We start from the raw sequence: 6,378 nt of genomic DNA, 5'->3' as shown, positions 1-6,378 counted from the left end.
TTTGAACTATGGTGTTGGAGAAGATACTTGAGAGTCCCTTGGACTGCAAGGAGATCCAACCAGTCCATCCTAAAGGAAATCAGTCCTGAATATTCATTGGAAGGACTGATGCTGAAGCTGAAACTTCAATACTTTGGCCACCTGATGAAAATAACTGACTCTTTAGAAAAGACCCTGGTGCTGGGAATGATTGAAGGTGGGAGGAGAAGGAGACAACAGAGGATGAGATGGTTGGATGGCATCACCAACTCAGTGGACATGAGTTTGAGTAAGCTCTGGGAGCTGGTGATGGACAGGGAAGCCTGGCGTGCTGCAGTCCACGGGGTCACAAAGAGTCGGACATACTGAGCGATTGAACTGAACTGATCCTTGGAGGTTTACATTTACTATTTTTCCTTTGGAATTTCAGAAGTAAACCGGAAATTTCAGGTTTACCTTTAGAACAGGAGTTCTATGGATTGAAATCAGAATTTGAGGGAGACTATGAACTTGGAGAGGAAAAAAATATGCCCTTCAGTTCAGTTCAGATGCCCTTAATATATCTAATTCTAATTGCCCTTCAACTATGAATGTAGATGACAAACCACAGTGGTGTTATTTCTCTTGTGACTTAATTATCAAGAAAATCTACAGATATTTTCATATCTATAGCTATTGCAGATTTGCAAAATATCACTATTCATTGTTATTTCTGAATTAGAAAGATCACATGGACCACAGTCTTCATGTTTAGAGATACTGCGTAGTGTTGCTGGCCAGCTATTGGTCAACTCTATACTTTCATCAACAAATAATGTAGTCCTAGACCCATATCCCAGACAGTTATGCTGCTTTACAAGATTAGCCACCTACAATTGTTTGTTGATCAATATGAGGAATTAGTTCTTAAATGTTTGCAAAACTAGACAGTTTAAATAAGAATTCTTCACTCTCTGTAAGGCAGCAAGGCCTTTTGAACAGAGTGCATAAATTCTATTGTCGCCTAAATGGATACTCTTGGAAATCTTGCTGTCACTGCTGGAGTGGATGCTTTATCTCAGGAAGATGAGATGCAAAAGTCTCTGTCAGTTTCTTTGAAAAGACAAATTTGCAAACATCTGGAAACAGTTCAGAAAGTTCTACCCGTTATTTTATATTGATGACATCAAAATTGAACCATGAACTCTTACTCTTTTTTCTTTTTGCTATGAAGTATATTAAGATGATGAGCTAGCCAAAGGGGAATTCATTAGTCTTAGGTTAAAAAAAAAAAAAAAAGACTCCAGTTGGAGTTTAATTCAAAAAACCTTGGAGATTTCAGGTGTTCCTCAACAGAAACTATCCTTGTCTTGTAAAGAAGCTCTACAAAGATTTACATTTATGAATCAGCAGTCTCAATGTCTGTAACAATAACAAAAAATTGACATAAGCTGTTTATCCAACAAGACATGCCTATAGCCTTTTCAAAGCCCTCTCCAGAGATTAATGTCCTTATTCAATCTAGCAACAACAGACTTCCCACTGATACATCTTTACAGATAAATTTATTTTTAATTTGTTTATATTTTGATGTATTTTTGAACTTAATACACTAATAAAAAACACATAGTAATATATTACACATTTGTTTTTCAAAGCTGTTTTGACAGCCACGTCTCAATGTGATTGGTTTCTCTTGTAAATCTGTGTATTTTATCTCTTTGCATTAAAAAAAATCATTCTGAAAGAGATCCCTAACTTGATCAGTTTGCCTCTAGAGTGCCAACAGGGCCCATGATACACCTATAGGGTTAAGTATACTGGCTTTGGGGAATTTCCTGGAAGTCCAGTGGTTAGGACTCGGCACTTTCACTGCTGAGGGCCCAGGTTCAATTCCTGGTCAGGGAACTAAGATTGCACAAGCTGCTCAGGGCAGCCAAAAAATATATATATAAGTTCCTGTTGTCTATGGCTTGATCATTTCTGAAAGAAAAAATGGGACTCCTTGTCCAGGCCCACAATCATGGACCATCAAGTTTCCCTGAACTTGTTCCTAAGTAGAATCCAGAGGATTCTAATAAATAATTTAACAAAACAAAGCACCGGCTTTGGAGCTGCATCTCAAGGTAGAAACTTCTAGGAGACACAGTAGGCACAATATCATATCTTCTCCGTACAGAACCGTGGGGTCTTGCACACGGTTGTAAGGACTGAGGAGCACACTCACTGTGCAGACTTGTGTGTATCATGCCAGCAAATGGCTAGAAACCATAAGCACCACAGAGAAATACAGGTAGGTTTCTAAGGATGGTCAGAAGGAAGACTGTTACCAGGGATAGCAGGAAACACATGGAAAAAGTGGTATTCCTGCTGGTTTGGATGGAATTGGTAAAATCTGAATATTTCAAGTGGGGATATTCATGCTAAATTTGTCCATAGGGCATCCAGACCAGAGACCTCAGAGGCACCCTTGAATTCTCCGCCTCACACCTGCATCTGTGATCAAGTCTTGTCCCTTAGGTCTCTTTCCTAATCTTATTTTTATTCCTCCTATTTATCTCCTAGGATACTGCCTGGCTTCATGCTTATTACCAGAACTACTGGAATAGCCTCCTGCCTGGACTTCCATCTCCTTTCTCAAATCCCTTCTACATAGGTTATCCTAACTACAATGAAAATAATGTATTATTTATTTGCAGCAGTAAATTAAAGAAATGTTCAAGTTTTAGTATTTTATATATATGACATTAAGCCCTACGTTAAAATGTGGAATATTCACATACCACATGTACATTAACATCGAGAATGCATTGGCGCTGTAGTTATCAATCTTGGCAATACATATAATCATCGTTTATGGATCTGTTTTAAGGTCCTGATGCAGGAGACCTACCCTCGCGGTTCTGACGTAACTCCCATGGAGGCAGAGCCCCTGAACCGCCAGCCCTGTTCCTGTCTGCCTCTCTAGTTTTGACATTTATCTGCTCCCCCTTTTACCCCATCAAATTGCTGGTATTCCTCAAATTCCCATGAGGTTCCCAGGACGTCCTACATGGTACACTTATCCTCCTGGTCTAAACACTTTTTTAGAAGTCTCAGCTCACCTTTCTAGGGAGAATTTTCAGTCTTCTCCAGGTAAGATGGCCCACTCTCCTTTTTGCCCCTTCTCTGGTCTGTATGTCCTTGTATCATAGCAATATAATTTGACTTGTGTTCCTCCCTTCCCCTCACTCTTAATGGCACTGGAAAGGGAGCCATCTCCCTTGTGTCATTTTCATAAATATATTTCCAGTGATTTCAAAACCTTGCTTGCACAGCTCCTACTATGTGGAAATACCACAAATAAGCTGGAATAAAATTTATCTTTTTTCTCTATATTTGCTGAAGCAAATAAGATACAGTTGCTCAGTACCTTATTTATCAATCTCCTTTTATATTAGTGTAAGTAATACAATCCTGTTTTTCTGTGACAGACATCTTTGTAATAAAACATGTGTGAGAACTCAACTGGGAGTTTTGAGAAATGTATCTTTCTCATTAATTATTTTAAAAATCCCTCTTGGAATCATGACAAACATAGCATGATAAAGTTTCTATTGAAGTGAAATTAAGCCCAGATGTCAATCTTTTATTTCGCTTGGGAGTTTCACAGCAACATACACCAGAGAAGCGGCAGCTGCTGCTTTTACAAGTGGTAGAATCCCCGGGCAGATGGGATCTGCTCAGCTTGGGACCCTTCGGAGGCTGTGGGAGTAGTACATTCTGAGCTCTCATTTGCAATTGTGGGCAAAATTTGCAAAAGGGCTTCTCAGCGAGAAGTCTATATTTGCATACTCAAATTAGACGCATACGAATATGAATGCCTCCAACCTGGTTTTCACATTACAGCATCACCCTCTGGCAACACTGATCTATCTTGAATGATAACCCCTAACTTTGAAAATTGAACCTTAAATTATTTCTCCTATTTCTTTTTGATTTTCGAGTCATTAATCATAGTCTAGAGAAAATCAACTTCTCACTGCATTCTCTTAGATACCCTAAGGATACAGACCCCTCAAATAATTAAACTTAGGGGAAATATTTTTAAATGAATTTATTTCCCAAGTGTAAGTTTTGCTAAATTTTAAAAATCTGAGTCTTATCACTATTAAATTATGTGCTCAGTCGCTCAGTTGTATCTGACTCTTTGCAACCCCGCTCAGTCATATCTGACTCTGAGATCCTGTGAGCTGTATAGCCCGCCAGGGTCCTCTGTCCATGGGATTTTCTGGGCAAGAATACTGGAATGGTTGTCACTTCCTTCTCCAGGGGATCTTCCTGATCCAGGGATCAAATCTGTGTCTCTTGCATCTCCTGCTTGGCAGGCAGATTCTTTACTACTGTGCCACCTGGGAAGCCATATTAAATTATATAGGAAAGTCATAATGAAAAATCTCAATTATATAAGTATTCTTACTTTCTTTGTGCTACTTTAAAAACATGATCAGAAGACCCCCTACATCAGAATAAAATGCAGAATTCCTGTCCTACCACTAATGAGAAATTTGCATTCCTGGTGACTTCTATGAGCCATAAAGTTTGAGAACTACTGCTCTAAGTCATTTTGAAAATTACACACTCCAGATAAAATGGCTCTTTAAATTTCCCTTTTTATAATCTGCTGTGTGCAACTATGGCTTCTGCTGACATTTTTACTTCTTATGTTGGATTGGCCATATCTGTCCCTCAAGATCTAATATTGATAATCATGGATTTAGTTCCATGTGACCAAAGACAGAATCCAATTATTATCAATCTCATAATTGGCTACTTTTCTTCTACTTTCCTTTTTTTTTTTTTGCATTTGACATCTTCAACTTCAAATCTTAGGTTCTTAAAATATGGTTATTCTCTTGTGAAGTCGGTTATAAGTGTTCTTTTAGCTACAGCAAGAACTGTTTTTAAAAGTCCATATTCAATATCATATAATAACCTATAATGAAAAAGAATATAATATATATATGTATATATATATATAAAGTCTGAATACATATAACTAAGTCTACTGTACACTCAAAATTAACACAACATTGTGAACCAACTATTCAGTTCAGTCACTCAGTCGTCTCCAACTGTTTGCAACCCCATGGACTGCAGCTCGCCAAGGCTTCCCTGTCCATCACCAACTCCCAGAGCTTACTCAAACCCACGTCCATTGAGTCAGTGATGCCATCCAACCATCTCATCCTCTGTTGTCTCCTTCTCCTCCTGCGTTCAATCTTTCCCAGCATCAGGGTCTTTTCAAATGAGTCAGTTCTTCAAATCAGGTGGCCAAAGTATTGAAGATTCAGCTTCAGCATCAGTCTTTCCAATGAATGTTCAGGACTGATTTCTTTTAGGATGGACTGGTTGGATCTCCTTGCAGTCCAAGGGACTCTCCAACACCACAGTTCAAAAGCATCAATACTTCGGCACTCAGCTTTCTTTAGAGTCCAACTCTCACATCCATACATGACCACTGGAAAAACCATAGCCTTGACTAGATGGACCTTTGTTGGCAAAGTCATGTCTCTGCTTTTTAAAATGCTGTCTATATGTTTCAATGTTAATGTTTTCATGTCTGTCAAATACCCACCTGAATTCTATTAGAAGACCTTTAGATAATAAAGGCAAATGCCTGAAAGAAGTATGACAGTTGTTTAGTATAGAAATCCTTTACTATTATCACTTTCATAATTTTAATTAATAAGCTTCCTCTTTAATTCCACATATGTGTCTATTGTATATTCACAAAAGTTTCATTTTTATCATCATTGCCAGGTAGTTTACAACAATCGTTACAGGGCTGAGAAGTATTTGCTGCTGCTGCTGCTACTAAGTCGCTTCAGTCGTGTCCGACTCTGTGTGACCCCGTAGATGGTAGCCCACCAGACTCCCCCGTCCCTGGGATTCTCCAGGCAAGAACACTGGAGTGGGTTGCCATTTCCTTCTCCAATGCATGAAAGTGAAAAGTGAAAGTGAAGTCACTCAGTCGTGTCCGACTCTTAACGACCCCATGGACTGCAGCCCACCAGGTTCCTCCGTCCATGGGATTTTCCAGGCAAGAGTACTGGAGTGGGGTGCCATTGCCTTCTCCAAGAAGTGTTTAAACGATCACAACTTTATACATACAGTGTTTCTCTCTTCTCATAAGTGACATGCCTAGAACTACATATTCTCAAAGGAAAAGACTCTTCATAGTCTTATAATTACGTACATTCTCTGAGGAGAAACCAGGGTACGGTTTCCTAGCAAAAGAGCACTCAATAACAACTCAACATTTCCTGCCAAATCCCCTAGGTTGTGGTAATTTTCAAACATTGTATAAAATGACACACATTCCATATATGAGGTGTGATTAAAACATAAGACAAGTCACACATGAAAATATCTCTCATT

At 38.8% G+C, this 6,378-nt stretch overlaps 1 non-coding gene across 1 annotated transcript; it reads left to right on the top strand.

Annotated features, from left to right (window-relative positions):
* The first annotated feature begins 1,794 nt into the window (after window positions 1-1,794).
* TRNAE-UUC lies at window positions 1,795-1,866 on the top strand. The gene has a single exon. It is a non-coding gene; the product is annotated as a tRNA-Glu (tRNA).
* The last annotated feature ends 4,512 nt before the right edge of the window (window positions 1,867-6,378 follow it).

The sequence above is a fragment of the Bos indicus x Bos taurus genome, chromosome 17, assembly GCF_003369695.1.
Source record: "Bos indicus x Bos taurus breed Angus x Brahman F1 hybrid chromosome 17, Bos_hybrid_MaternalHap_v2.0, whole genome shotgun sequence".
NCBI classification, from domain to species: domain Eukaryota; kingdom Metazoa; phylum Chordata; class Mammalia; order Artiodactyla; family Bovidae; genus Bos; species Bos indicus x Bos taurus.
The sequence above is the reverse complement of the archived record's forward strand: the minus strand, read 5'-3'. Positions and strand labels throughout refer to the sequence as shown.